The 15,427-nt window shown below is 36.3% G+C and overlaps 1 long non-coding RNA gene across 1 annotated transcript in view; it reads left to right on the top strand.

The window, feature by feature from the left end:
• LOC122701029 overlaps positions 1–15,206 on the top strand; it is an 80,572-nt gene extending 65,366 nt beyond the window's left edge. The window contains exon 4 of the long non-coding RNA XR_006342900.1: positions 14,559–15,206. This is a non-coding gene — a long non-coding RNA (uncharacterized LOC122701029). The remainder of the gene's footprint in view (positions 1–14,558) is intronic.
• The last annotated feature ends 221 nt before the right edge of the window (positions 15,207–15,427 follow it).

Below are 15,427 nucleotides of genomic sequence, written 5' to 3'. Positions count from 1 at the left end.
GCAGGCTACAGACTGGACTCCTTCGTAGCATCCTGATGCCATTTCATGCCTATTGGCTTATTCTTTCCAGCTGAGTTGCACATTATTCCTGGGATGGACATTTTTAAGTCTTTCACAATTTTTCATAGCACTCAGGATATGCATGTACATAGCAGGCATTAGCGTATATTCTTAATAATTAAGGGCATCATTTCAGTGTTGAAAATAGTATATGTTATATTCAAACAGCCATGGAAAGCTGGACATTCTTTTGGCTGTTTGTCTCCTGCTAAGAAAGTTTCAGAGAATTCATGGGCCTGCCATACAGTCTATGGTTCTGAGCCATGAAGTGGGTTGAATTACCTTTGGACTGCCAGCTCTAGAACTTGGGTAGCATCCTAGGCAGCGCTAAGTAACAATCTGATCTTCTCAACCCCTAGAAAGTAAGAAATACAAAAATGAAATGGCACTTTGAAACACATTTTTAACAATACTTCATGAAGTATGTTGAAGAAAATAAAAATCATGTTCCCATTTTGAAAGCAAAGGGACTGCTGATTGACTGATAATTGGGCACGTCTTTAACTCTGGGCATTTCCTCAAGTCATCTTCACTTTAGTCTCTCCCCTTTCTCTGTCCTGGGTTAACAGAGGTTACAATGACAGTGTAGGGAGGGCATTTACCTGGGCAACAGGCTGAATGGAGAAGAAAAAAAAATGTAATTTCTACGTGGGAATGTGGTGAGGGGCTTGAGAAGGTTATTCATAAGTGGCATTGAGGAAATATTTTCAGTGAATCTTAACAATATCTTTGAGAAGCACAGCAAAAAAGTAGACAGTCTTCTGTTTTTTAATGTGAAAGTCGCTCAGTCATGTCCAACCCTTTGTGACCCCATGCACTTTACAGTCCATGGAATTCTCCAGGCCAGAATACTGGAGTGGGTAGCCTTTCCCTCCTCCAGGGGATCTTTATGACCCAGGGATTGAACCCAGGTCTCCCGCACTGCGGGCAGATTCTTCTTTACCAGCTGAGCCACAAGGGAAGCCCGGTTTTTTAATGTAAGTTCAGGATATTTATTCTGAGGTGATTCATAAACTTCACCACTCCACAAAATCCCTTTTGATATTTTCTTTATGTTTGTAGTGTCACCAGTTTTTAGATTAAAATGTCATAAAATACTGACTTTGTAGTTCCTCAGTTGAATATTTTGGCTATTATTCTTTTGGACTATAACCTGAAAAATCCTGTAGAATCTCACTTGGTTGAATAGTGCAGTTAAAGATAATTAAGGAATATAACAAATCAGTTGTTTTTATCCATCAATATGGGCACCTCAACTGGTAGATATAATCAATTCATCAACTAACTGGAGTGCCTGTCTTCTGCACAGCTGGAAGTGTTATTCTGAAAGGCTTTTATTTTGTATTTTAAATTTATTTTACTATTTATTTGGCTGTGTCGGGTCTCAAGTGCGGCATGAGAGGTCTTTTCGTTGTGGCATGTGGACTGTTAGTTGCTGCCTGAGGGATCTGGTTTCTGACCAGGCATTGAGCCTGGATCCCCTGCACTGGAAGCAAGGAGTCTTAGTGACTAGATCGCCAGAGAAGTCCTTATAAGGCTTTTAAATCTCCTTTTTTTTCATATATTAGTGGAAAGGAAAATCAAAGGAGTGTCATTTTTAGAAGGCATTGGGGCTATAGCTTTGCTAATTTGTTATGTTGATTTAGGACAAATTCTTAGTGCAAATTAATTTACTGCTCCCTCTTCCAAAAACTGATACCAGGTTGAATTTATATGGGATTCCTTTTATATCTTGGGGCCAGCATACTTTAGATGCAAAAAAGAGGATCTAAGTTCTCTGGCGATATTTGGGGGACAGTTATGAAGGTGATGGTTTGTGGACTTCCTAGGAGAAATTTTGGCATTGCTGTATATGCCAGTAACTTTTAAAATTTAGCGTGGATCAGAATGAACTGACGGATTTGTTAAAACACAGATCACCTCAGTGCCAGAGTTTCTGATTCAGAAGGTGAAATACAAATAATCTGTATTTTAGCAAGTTCCCATGCAATACTGCTGGTTTGGAGACCCCACAGTGTGAGAACTTCTAGCCTAGAATATATCCTAGACCCACTAGAAATCCCTCATACCTACTGGCAGAGCTGCAAAAGTTAAAGAATGATGGAGTTAAACAGGATGGATAGAAACAGACATTTTGGGTTGATTGGTCAGGCCACACACAGAAATGGAGGAAACTACAAAATCTAGAGACCGTTTTCTTTGCTACTGGGAATTATCTCTGCTTAGCTCCGTAAAAGAAGCAAATTGACATTTATATGATGGCAAACTGTAAGGTACCCGCTGCCAGCATGAGCGGTTCAGACTACCCACTGTTATTTTAAAATGTTTCAGACATCCTGGGAGCAAGTGCAAAAAAACAGACTCATGATCTAAACAATATGAGGAACAGATAGTACACTTCAAACAAGACATTCCTTTCTGCCAAAGCAGGTTCGAAGACACAGTGTGAAGCAGAAGCCACTATTTTAGAAAGAAAAAAAATACATAAAGGGCCTTTTTATGAAAATTTCCAGACCTAAATATCCTTACCACTATTTACCTGTGCAGTTGAAATGCGGGTTTATTTCAATTAGGAACATTTCTTACTCATCAAGGAAAGGTAAGAAAAAGTGGGTACCACATGTGGGTTTCATAAAATGTACTTTTGTTCAAAACATGTAAATGATCTGTCCCCTTCCCCACAGGCCTTTAGCAAACAAGGGTGATGGTCATTGTGCCCAAGGTAAGGTACACATGCAAACATTTCGATTGTACTTTCTGGACACCAGAAGTCCGAAAAGAGAAGTCTGATTTACAGTCAACAGTTTCCACAAGTGACCCCTGGCAGAAAGGGGCTGCTTTTTCAGCTGGTGCTGTTGTTGAAGTTCAGAGGAATAGCTCATCTGTCTCTATTTCAGGCGTCTGGCAAACGGAGAACTGTTTCAGCATTCTCCATCCCACTAAACACTTTCAGATGACTTCCACATTCTGGAGCATCTGCTGGTTATCTCATTTCTCTCATTTTGGATTATTTTCCCTGTTGTGTTTTGAAAAGACTCCCTCTCTAACTTTTATTTTCTAAGTCCACTATTGTTGCTCTTGCCATTTTGGGAGAAATCAACAGATGTGTTTGGTATTACCCCATGAGATAGGCCACACCTGTGGATAATCTGAAACCAGAAATGGTAATTAAAAAAGAAAAAAGAAATAAATAAAAGTCCAGTTGAATCACAATTATAAAATATGTTCAGGAAATGATTCATGGACTGAAAGTAAACAGTCATCAATAATTTTGGGATCTTTTTTTGAAAGTTCTTATAAACAGCATAGTACTCAAAGAAATTCTATACACATGTTGTTATTACATGTGATGCATATATATAATATAAACATTATTCATAACTTATTATTATAAATGAATCCACTCGTTCTTATCTTTACTGTTGCTTTGCCAGGTACTGTGTTCTGCTCTATGCTTGTAAAATATCAAAACAGCCAAATACTCTTCCTGAGGGAATTTTCTTCATTTCCATAAAATACAGATACATATAACTCTTAATATATTTATTCCAGCTCTTCATTTGTTTTATAGAGCGCATGAATGATGTTTCACATATACTGAGGGTTTTCTTATCCCAGTTAATCAGATATACGGGGCACTTATACTTGAATATTAATGTATTTATTTAAAAGCAGGGTGACTAGTGCCATTAAAATTGTAATTTGAATTGGTTAGTGTCCAATGAACATTGCTTGATACATACTGTTAATTAGACAGCAAGGATGAGTATTCTGTTTGCAATCATGTCCTTCAGAAACAGAAAGAACAATGGGCATGTGATTTCACAAATAGTCTTGTTTCCTTAATTTTCTGAGATCTTAAAGTACAGAAAAGATGAAAGAAAAACAGTAAAAGATCACAACATACAATATTAAAGACACACCACTAGATGTATCTATTCTGTTATTTCTGAAAGAAGCAAAATATTTACAAATTTAGCCAAAGTCTACTACAACCACTCCCTGATATTCCATTTTGTTCTCCCTTCTCAAAGACACCTTCGCCCTCATAAAAGAGTCCAGAGAAGGATGAGTTGAGAGAATATCACTGACATACATACACTGCTGCTGCTGCTAAGTCGCTCCAGTCGTGTCCGACTCTGTGCGACCCCGCAGACGGCAGCCCACCAGGTTCCCCCGTCCCTGGGATTCTCCAGGCAAGAACACTGGAGTGGGTTGCCATTGCCTTCTCCAATGCATGAAAGTGAAAAGTGAAAGTGAAGTCGCTCAGTCGTGTCCGACTCTCCGCGACCCCATGGACTGCAGGCTCCCTCCCTGGGATTTTCCAGGCAAGAGTACTGGACATATGTGCTGCCATGTGTAAAATAGCTAGCTAGCAGGAAGCTGATGTATAACAGAGAGAGCTCAGTTTGGGAATTTGTGATGACCTAGAGGGGCGGGGCTTCTGGGTGGCTCAGACGGTAGTAAAGCATCTCCCTTGCCACGCGGAAGACAGGGTCCGATCCCTCGGTTGGGAACATCCCCTGGAGAGGGAAATGGCAACCCACTGCAGTACTCTTGCCTGGAAAATCCCATGAACAGAGGAGCCTAGTAAACTACAGTCCACAGGGTCGCAAAGAGTCGGACACGACTGAGTGACTTCACTTTCTTACTTTAGAGGGGTGGGATTGGGCGCGGGTGGGAGGGGGACTTAAGAGGGAGGGGATTTGTATACTTATAGTTGATTCATGTTGTTGTATAGCAGAAATTAACACAACGCTGTAAAGCAATTATCGCTCAATTAAAAAATAAATAAATAAATAAAGGCCAGATAGAAATCCCTGGCTCCCTCCACCATGTGAAGATAAAATGAGAAGTTTGGGACGGAAAGAAGGCTCTCACCGAATCATGGTGGCATCCTGTTCTTGAACTTTCAGACTCCAGAACTATGAGAAATAAAGTTCTGTTATTTATAAGTCACCAAATCTGTGGTATTTTGTCATAGTAGCCTCAACAGATTAAGACAGATAGCTTTTTTTTTTTTTTTTTAATCTTTGCAATCGTTAGCAAAAGATAAGACAATAATGGCCAAACGAACACCTTTATCATCCTTCCTTGTGATCGTCCACTGGATGCAGAGATTAATTTGAGGAGTTGGATTGTTGCTTGGACAAAGATCGGAGGACAAAGAATGAAGTCCAGTGACATAAGGGTGTTGTCAGGGAAACAAAACCATTATGTTCTTAGTGCAAATTAGGCAAAGATGGATTTTAACAGCAGTTTGAGAAAACATTTTTGCCATCGTCAGAAGCAGGATTAGGTTAACATCTGCTGCTTAGAGAAATACTGATTTCTGCCCTTTGTTTCACAAGATGCCTACATTGATGGCGATCTCTATCTCTGTATAAGACAGAAATCTAAAAGACTAAAGGGACGTCAATTGTCCTTGCCATGTTTCAGAGAAAGAACAGATTATATTTCTTTGTTGCTGCCAAATATTGTCTATAGGAAAAATATCATAACTTACACCTAGCCTAACAAAAAAGAGCTCCTATGTTTCTTAATACTGTGTCTTAATCACTACTGTTATTTAATGAGTATTTTTAAGGTATTAATACTTTTGCTAAATATGATATACTAGTTTCAGTTCACCCAGTGGAACCCCTCACACAGAGGCTGAATTATCTGGAGGTTTTTATGATTGTAACCGCTTGGCCAATACACTTTCAGTCTCCCAATATCTCAATATCTGCCTTACTATTGAGAGTTTCATGAATGATGCAAAAAAAAAAAAAGAGGTTTATAGCAATATATTAGGAATAAAAAGCAAATGCCTCATACCACAAATATCACAAGCAATGATCTACCTTGTCAGTTTTGGAAAATCAAAACTAAAAAAAAATATGTTTTATTATCTCTTCTACGAATAAAGAATACGGTTAAAAGATTTCTTTTGACTACTCATTTATGCTACCTGTAAAGAAAATTACTTTAAATTTTATTTATGTGTATTTATATAGTCCCGTATTGTGCTCTAATACCCCAAACAGCAAGAAAATAGCTTGTCAATGGGCTATAGGTGCACAGCCAATTTACATTAGAAAAACGACATTGTGGATATTTGATGACAATTCTAAGTCTATAAATTGTTGGTATATTTAAAGGTGTATTTATGTTTATCAATTTGAGAGACTTAAACAGAGATATGTCTTTGAATGCATGACAGGAAGCTTCAAAAGGAGTAGTGAAGCTGTATGTTTTAAATCTGCTGATAAAGAAACTTACCTATTTATCTGTATGATTCTTTTTCTCCAACTGTATTGACTCCAAGTTATTATGTATGCTTAAAAGATTACATGGAGGTGTGATGCTACTGAGAAAATATTTTCACAAGCTGTAAACTTTGGTGTCAGACTTTTTTGCATAGTTTGTGATTAAGAATTTCAACATATTGCATTTGGGTCCTGAAGTTTTATTTGTGGAGCCTCCTTTTGCTTGGCTCAATGAAAGGTCACCTTTTACCTGATCTGTATTCTCATCAGAGCTTCATGACATGGTAAATCTAATATTCATAAACACCTGGAGGCTGAACTTGAAAAACTGTTAAAGTTACCGTTGTGTTTTTATCATTTGTTTTTACTTATGACTATGTAAAACTGAGAGAGAACCCCAAATTCCAGAACTACAGTTCCTGATGGAATATGCTGCCATGTAGTCTGTCTCCTAGTATCTCAGTGAGTATGAAGGTCTGATTATACCATGAGAATCTCCAGCGTTGTTGGTGATACCAGGAATATCAGTTTGCATGTAAATGTAACCCCCTTGCATATAACATTTTACATGATGACTCTTATTCCAAATATAAAACATGGCAGAATCTTTATGAGCTTGGGTGATTCAAAGAATTCAGAGATTGAGAGCCAAGAATAAATATTCACATACTTTGCAGTTTCACCTAGTACTAGGTTTAGGCTCATGGATGAGTGGATATTATGTAAAGCTCTTCAGTCTACCTTTGAATTCTTAGAATATATTTACCATATTGCATTCAATTTTAGTAATAGCTGTCCTAAGAAATTTTCCTTGCTTCCTTTGGAATTTCTCAGAAGCTAATTCAATTTCAACACACTATTTTATCTGGCCTTAATCTTTTAAGCAAACCTTTTAGCATAGGAGTGGGGTCGCTTCAACTACAGATACATATTAGAATCAGTGGAGGTTTGAAAAACAACAACAACTCTGGTTTTATGCTCAATTAAATCAGAATTGCTAAGAGGAAGGACTGTGCATTGTGTTTAAAAAAAAAAAAAACTTTAGATAATTCTAAAATTCAGCTAGGCTTGATAGCTCCTGACTTAGCATTTAAGCTTCCTTATGTTTATACATCGTAATTACCATTATACCTTATATATCTATGTTATATATAAGTATGTTAAATGTTTACAAATCTGACTCTATCAGATTGGTTGAAAAACAACCTAAGGGCATGGAATAAAGCTTAATTTATTTTATATTTGTCCTAGTGTCTGGGTCTCAACATACGCTTGAATGAACGAAGGAATTACAGCGCAGGACATATTTACCCATTTATAAAAAGATTAAAAAAAAAAAAAGATTTATGTCAGGTAATAATCAATAAATGCTATTTAAATGAATAAAAGGAGTGGAAAAAGTGAATTTTTCACTCTTATACAACTTTGATAAAGATCTCATGGATAGTATTATTAATAAATACTGGGTAATAGTTCCATGGTTTGTGTATGTACTTAGTTGTCTTTGTAATATCTTCATTCTTAGGTTAAAAACTAAGCTTCTTGAAAGAAACAAAGAAACAAATATCTGAGTATTTTTCTGATTATATTGCTTTTATAATTTCTAAGAATTCCTAGTACTAAGGACTGTTGAATACATATTACTGGACTGTCTGAATGGGCTAAAATAAATGTTTGATTTGCCCATATTTTAGAAAAAATATCTTTTTATATACATTTCTTTTCACTTATAATAATACCCCTCCCCTCCCCCCAACATAAATAATCAATGAGCAAATTCCTCCATTATCCTGACTTGGATAAAAATCTTTTTCTAAACTATTAATGTCAGTCAAGACATCTAGAAGTAATATGGATGCAGCTATTTAGCGCAATTCTTGCTCAATAATTCAAACATTACCAATTCTAATTCTCTACTGAATCCCACTTATCTCCTTCATGTGGGCAGTAAGACTTTGAAAGGAAGTTGGGTCTGCTTTATTCTGATATCACACATATTTGAGATTCAAATGACTGTGCAATAAAAAGTGAACATTATGCATTGTCCTTACAGAGCTTCACTCTTTGAGGAACACAAAGAGCTTTAATATGTGATCTTGTTAATCTTCACAATATCCCTTCTAGGAAGTAACATGACATTTTCATGTAAGAAAATCCAGGTGCAGTGTAGAAAATGCCAACCTGACTTACTGGAGGGAATTTTTTTAAGGTTTGAAATCTCTTTTAAGATTTTTTTTTGTTTATATATTTCAGACTTTAGGCTTTTCAGTGCTGTGTTCAGTGCCTGGTAAGCTTGAGATGATCCAGATGGTATTTCCAACCCAAAGGACATTTTTTTTTTTTAATAGAGACTTGGATATATATACGTATATATGTATTTTTTATTTTCTTCAAATTAGTGTATCCATATGGTTTGATTTGGTGAAATGTGACCAGTTTGTGGATTTTAAATAATTAATTTCAGCTGCTTTAACAAAGAAGTGGTTTTTCAATGTACAGACACCAGTATAATTTGTAATGGCAATGCAAATAATCATAATGGGTAATAATTTATCTGTACCCTAAACAACTTTTGCTTATCATTTTATATTTTCTTTGCCCTCAGTTTAATTATATTCCAATCTGCTGTCAACATTACTACTTGGATGCTTTTTTTCAAAATGCTTGAATACTTTTAGGGTGGCCTTGTACACCAGATTGGCATAATAGAGATCCTCACCATGACTGACTTTACCTGGGTTTTTTGCCACTTGCAAACCTATACCCAAATGCGTCATTTACCTCAGATATAGTCACTATTACCTGAACACATCATCATATCAAATTCTCAGAACTGTTTCCTTTCCCTGCAATGTACATCCATCTTTTCCTCATCTAGCTAAGTTCTACTTGGCATTCAACATCCAGATCAAGAAACATACCATAATCATTGAATATGCTATAGATGTTGGCCCAGGTTTTCTCATTCCAATAGATACTGGCTTCTTGAGGAAAGAAACAATACACTATTTATGTTTAAATCTCAATACTTAACATAGTAACTGACATATATTAGAGATGCTGATAAAAGGGTCTATTAAAAGAATAGTTTTCTTGTTAAAGTGTATATGCTTCAATATCTAAGAGCATAGCTAATAGCAGCCATTTAATTCTCATATTAGCAAATTAATACTTAAACCAAATAACAGAGAATATATTTAGACTTATTCTCTTCATGACGGTAAACATTTTACATGGTGAAAGTTGTTGCTAACTAAGCAATATAGAGGTGTTGTGCCTGTTCACATTATAGACTTTTCTCATTGAATGCAACTGATTTACTAAAATTAAACCACATTTTAGAGTCCTTACAACTTAATTCTATGTAGATTTTCTAGTAGAATCTTGGTCCTTTTCCGAGGTTGTCCTGCAGCCACCTACATTTGAAGGTAGGACGTATACTCTTCAAATAGGAACCTTCTGTAATATTCTTAAGAGGATGAAATCCTTCCTCCCCAGTTGATCTAATATCAGATCATGTTCATCTGCCCTTTCTTGGAAACGTGAAAACAGGTTGTAAAACATTTAAGGGTGAGAAATAATTCTTGTGGTGTGCTGCTTGAGAGATTTGAAGCCATGTAATCTCAGTCTAGGTGCTATCTGGGAATCAAGCCATGCTGCTGGGATGCAATACTTACTGTTTTGGCTCCTCGTATACTTGCTATTTGAACTCTGGCATGATGCCTTAGGTTTACAATAATAGGCATTATGGAAAACAGTTGTGTAGAACCTGCCACTGTCTTCAGCGCCAAAGGATCTTTTCCAAACATCATGTATTATATGAGGGGATTTCAAATGTGACTGCTTAGGAAAACCTCTTGGAGAGCTTGCTAAAATACAGATCCCAGTGACCCACTTCAGACCTACTCAATCAGAATCTCTGGGAATAGTCCTTGTGCTTGCTCCATTGCTTCAGTGGTGTCCAACTCTGTGCGACTCCATGGAGTGCAGCCTGTCTATGGGATTTTTCAGGCAAAAGTACTAGAGTGGGTTGCTGTGCCCTCTTCCAGGGGCTCTTCCCGACACAGGGATCAAACCTGCATCTCCTGCACTGCAGGCAGATTCTTCACCTGCTGGGTCACCAGGGAAGCCCTGGCACTAGCCCTTGATATGAATATTAAAAAAAAAGTTTTTATTTTGAAATAATTTTAGGTTCACATATAAACCTCAAAAATAGTATAGAGTTTCCATGTTCTAGTTCCTCACCATCCAATGATAGTATCTTACTTAACTCTAACATCTAACACAATGATCCAAACCAGGAAATTGATGATCATATGACACAATTAACTATAGCCCTTAGTTTGGATGTCAGATGCTTTTACATGCATTTTTGGTATATTAGTTTCATGACATTTTATCACATTTATAAATCTGAGTAACTGCCAACCCAATCAGCATGCAGAACTGTTCCAGCAACCTCCCGAGCTCTCTTGTCTTTATACCCACACTCTACTCCCAGTCCTAACTTTTAGTGACCACTAATCTGTTCTCTATAGTTTTGTCATTTCAAGAAAGTTATAGAAGTTGAATCATATAGTAAAATTATTGGCTTTTTCTAATCAGTAAAATGCTCTTGAGATTCATTCCCAGGTTCTGTGTCTATCAACTTTGCTCTTTTTATTGCTGACTAGAATTCAGATGCACCATAGTTAATCTATTCCTCTGTCAAAGTACATGTGGGTTATTCCCAATTTGGGGCTATTACAAATAAAGCAGCTGTAAATATTTGTACACAGGTATTTGTGTGAACATAAAATTTCATTTCTCTAAGGTAAATTCAGCCCACATTTCAGTTTTGTCAAATGACTCTATACTTTTCTTTATGGTAGTTTCCCCTCATATTTTCCTTCTTGAACAATAATTTTTTCATTCAGAAATTAATTACCTCCTGATTTCCAAGCCTCCTTTTGTAGAACTGCCTCTTCTTCTAAGTTTGTTACAATAAATATTTGGTGCACTGTTATTATTCAGGAACTTCTTTTCATTATGGTCTTGCATTGAATGCTTTTTTTTTTTTTTTCAATTGTGCCTTTCTTTGTGGTTTATACTCTTTTTACAGTGTACTTCCTAAGAAAGGATTCTTAAGTATTAAAAGTGTAATTATACACGTCAAAAAAAATCTACATTCTATACTGCCACTTGATTGATTGTTTACATAAATTTTATCTTAAAAATACTTTTTTTTCCTCCAAATTTTGAATACGTTACTCCACTGTCTTTGAATGTCCAACTTTAGCTCATTCTGATTCCTAAATTCTTTATATGCAACTGCTGTGTGTGTGTGCTTTTAAATTCTTCTTCCTATTCTGGTGTCATAAAATTTCACAGAATATCTTTTAAATAGGAACCTGGAAAATTCCATGGACAGATGAGCCTGGCAGGCTACAGTCCATGGAGTAACCAAAGGGTTGGACACAACTTAGTGACTAAACAACAACAAAAGCATTTAACCTTTTCAATGTGGAATCTAATGTCTTCATGTTTTAGGAAATTTTCCTGTATGCTCTTTGTATTATTTTTAGGAAAAAAAAATCATCCTCTCCATTTTTGTTTGTTTATTTTTCTCTTTCAAGAACTTCCATTGGTTGGATATTGCATCTCTAAAATGGTCCTTTTATTTGCTTATATGTTGATTCCTTATTTCCATCTGTTTGAATTCTTGTTTAGCTTTCTTAAAAGCGCACTTGATTTCTAGAATGTGATTTCTAATTTTAGATCTACCATAAAATTTTTCAAAAGCTCTCTCTTTTATTCTTTCTTATTTCTAATTCTTAACAGACACAACATATTGTCTTATCTCAGGATATTAATTGCAAGGTTCTTAAATTTCCTTTTGCTTCCTACATTGTCTTGGTCTCTCCTCTTATTGCTTTGATTTCTTTTCTTATTCCATCTTGCATATGGAGATTTTGGTCATGTCTCTGGTGAGCCCGGTCTCCCTGTTCATAGTTAAGTGTGAAGAAACCAACAGAACGCTTGAACCTGTAGATGATGCTTGTGGGCATCTCTGTAATCAAAATCAGCTTTTCTTCACAGAGGTATCTCCCAATAAACATATCTATGGTTTTCATTTTTGTTTTAAATTGGGGCCAGTTCGGTTTTTCCAGTAACACCACTAGTCTCTTGCATCAGGGTTGTGCCTGGCTGCCAGGGTTCTGGTTCAAGTGGCACAGGGGGGAAAAGGACCAGAGTCCTTCTCTTCGATTACACCTCATTTAATCACTCCTTTCTTTTCTGTTGGAAATCCCTTTTCTTCCTCCCACCTTTTGGTAAGACTCCAGACTTTGGAGACAAGGGGGGTAGTGGTGAGGGTAAGTAGTTCATGAGGGGCGAGGGAAAAAACAGAAGTCCAATCTTTTTTTTTTTTTTAACAGGATTTTCATGCCTGTTTTCAGCCCTGACCCTTACTCATCCCTAGTATATTTGATGCAGCTGAATCCTGAGCCTTCTGTGGTTTCAACCAGCTTATTCTCACTGGTATTTCTGAAGCTTTTTAAATTTGCTATTAGCTTCCTGACCTTCTTCTGGCCTTCAAAATATTGCTGAAATTTCTTGTCCGATATGTTTCCATTGTTTTGTCCATTTTCTTTTGAAAATTTATTTACTGTCATGTTAAAGCTGTTTGAGGAGGGAAGATAAATGTCTGTAGTCAATCTGCCATGTTTAACTTGATGTATAGCTATGTTGCTGGCACTGTGATGCTTTGCACCATGGTAATTGCATTTAACTCTAGGTTCCAGTTGTAGGATAGTTATAGGACTATGTTCCATTCATCTCCAAGTATTTTGTTTGCATAATTCCATATATTCCTCAAAACAATTAACCAGTAAGTAAGATAAAGCCTAATTTTTATGTTTTTTTTTTTTTTTTTGCAGTTTTTTGCCTTTCTCTGTCTTTAGCTCTTATTTCTATTTTCATTTCCCCCTTTTCTTTTTATGTTCCTCCTGTAAAATACTATATGGAATTTCAGTTAAAATTTCCTCATATCAAATTTGGAAAAAGATAAGTGGATAAATAATGGAAAATAAAACAGTTAAGACAGCTAGGTAAATTTTTGATACTGACAAAGACTAATGTACTTTTAACTTCCATCATGAGTCAGTTAATGAAAATTTTCTTTCTTCTCCTCCCCCTTCTTAATTAATATGAAACATAGTGGGGTTTACCATCACGGCTTGAATGGAGAAGAGAGGTGAAAACACACGGGCTTCACTTCTTTGCATTTATACTGAGATCTTGAGGAAAATCCTTTACCCAAAGTAGTCTAATTATACATTAGACTGGAGCTAATTATACATTAATGCTAATTTATATATTCATAAGAATTTACAGACTATTATTAATATAGTCATAAGTCTGGATGAATAAGTACTGGGTATGGTCCAAAGTTACTCTTATCTTCTAAATATTTTGCTAATATATTGTTTTTGGTAGTGCTGGTGAGTATCTAAAACGCATCCCAGGTTTTATTTCCTTCAAATTGGAAATGAAAATGATTTTATACCTCTCTTCTTCTTAAAAATCCTCAGGAACATTTTTAGTTTACCTAGAATAAAATTCTAACTCTCTATAAAAACCCTGCACATGTGCATGTTAAGTGGCTTTGACTGCCTGAGTCTAGTGATTCAGATTGTAGCTCAAATGTTTCCTTCAGAGAGACTGTCCTGAACCACATATTCAAAATAGCCTCACTGTCTACTGTCACTCTTCATTTTACCATCCAATTGTAATTCTTCGCAAAGTAGTTATTATCTGATATTTTTGTGTTTGTTTCTTCTCCCTCCTCTTTATTTACATTTTATGGTTAGTCTCTCTAGTTGTTAAAAAGCAAGATTTTTGCCAACCTATTTTACTTTAAAATTCTTGAGTGTTTGCAAAGTGCTTGGTATTTATTAAGCACCCAATAAATATAAACAATAAGTTAAAGAAATACATAAACAGATTAATTGGTTAGTCAATCTAGGTGAATTACTGGAGGAAATTGCTAAATGTAGAACCAGTGAAATGTTACTAGAATTAACATGTATATCTTTAAGATTATAGATGAAGGGGATCTAAGTTTTTAAAACATGGAATAAAATAACAAAGCTTATGCTAATTACAATATGCTGAACATGCACCATTCTAATAGGCCTTGTTTGGGAAAATTTGGTAAGGATTCTGGTCACCAATTTCAGTGTAAAGAGTTTTTCTCTCTCCACACAGCCAATCAAGTCTTTGACAGCAGCTGGATGTCCTACAATTCAACTCAATTCTGATACAGTCTACCTGAGGGCAGCTTCAGATTCTGAGGTTATGGACTCAATCCCATAAGACTGCCTCCCCTGCTAACTCCTAGCAAGCCCAGGCCATCCTGTTCTTTGACCAACCAGATAGAGATTGGAGGTTCTAACCCCTTCAACTTTGAGTTTGGTTAATTTGCTAACGTGGCTCACAGAACTTAGAAAAACACTTTGTTTACTGGATCAACCACTGGTTAACTGTAAAAGGGTATAACTCAAGAACAGCCAGTTAAAAGAGACACATAGGGCAAAGCATGGGGAAAGGTCTTGGAGTTTTCATACTCTCTTCATGTGTCCCATTCTCCCCAATCCTGAAGTGTTAACACCTAAAAACTCTTTGAACTCTGTTCTTTAGGGTTTTTATGGTGCTTTCATTACAAAGGGCTGTGTGTGTATGTGCACACGCACACGCTCAGTTGCTCAATTGTGTCCCCTAGGTATGATTGATTAACTCACTGACTATTCATGATTGAACTCAATCTCCAAGGCCTCTCCTTTCCCCAGAGGCTAGGGGGTGGGACGGAAAATTCCAATCCTCTAATCACACAGTTGGATCATCCAAAAAGCAAGAGAGTTCCAGAAAAACATCTACTTCTGCTTAATTGACTATGTGGAAGACTTTGACTGCATGGATCACAACAAAGTGTGGAAAATTCTTAAAGAGATGGGAATACCAGACCTCCTGACCTGCCTCCTGAGAAATCTGTATGCAACTCAAGAAGCAACAGTTAGAACTGGATGTGGAACAAAAGACTGGCAACTGCAGATGGTGACTGCAGTCATGAAATTAAA

The sequence above is a fragment of the Cervus elaphus genome, chromosome 9, assembly GCF_910594005.1.
Source record: "Cervus elaphus chromosome 9, mCerEla1.1, whole genome shotgun sequence".
Taxonomy (NCBI): Eukaryota; Metazoa; Chordata; class Mammalia; order Artiodactyla; family Cervidae; genus Cervus; species Cervus elaphus.
Note: the sequence above shows the minus strand (reverse complement) of the source record. Positions and strands in the feature narration are given on the sequence as shown.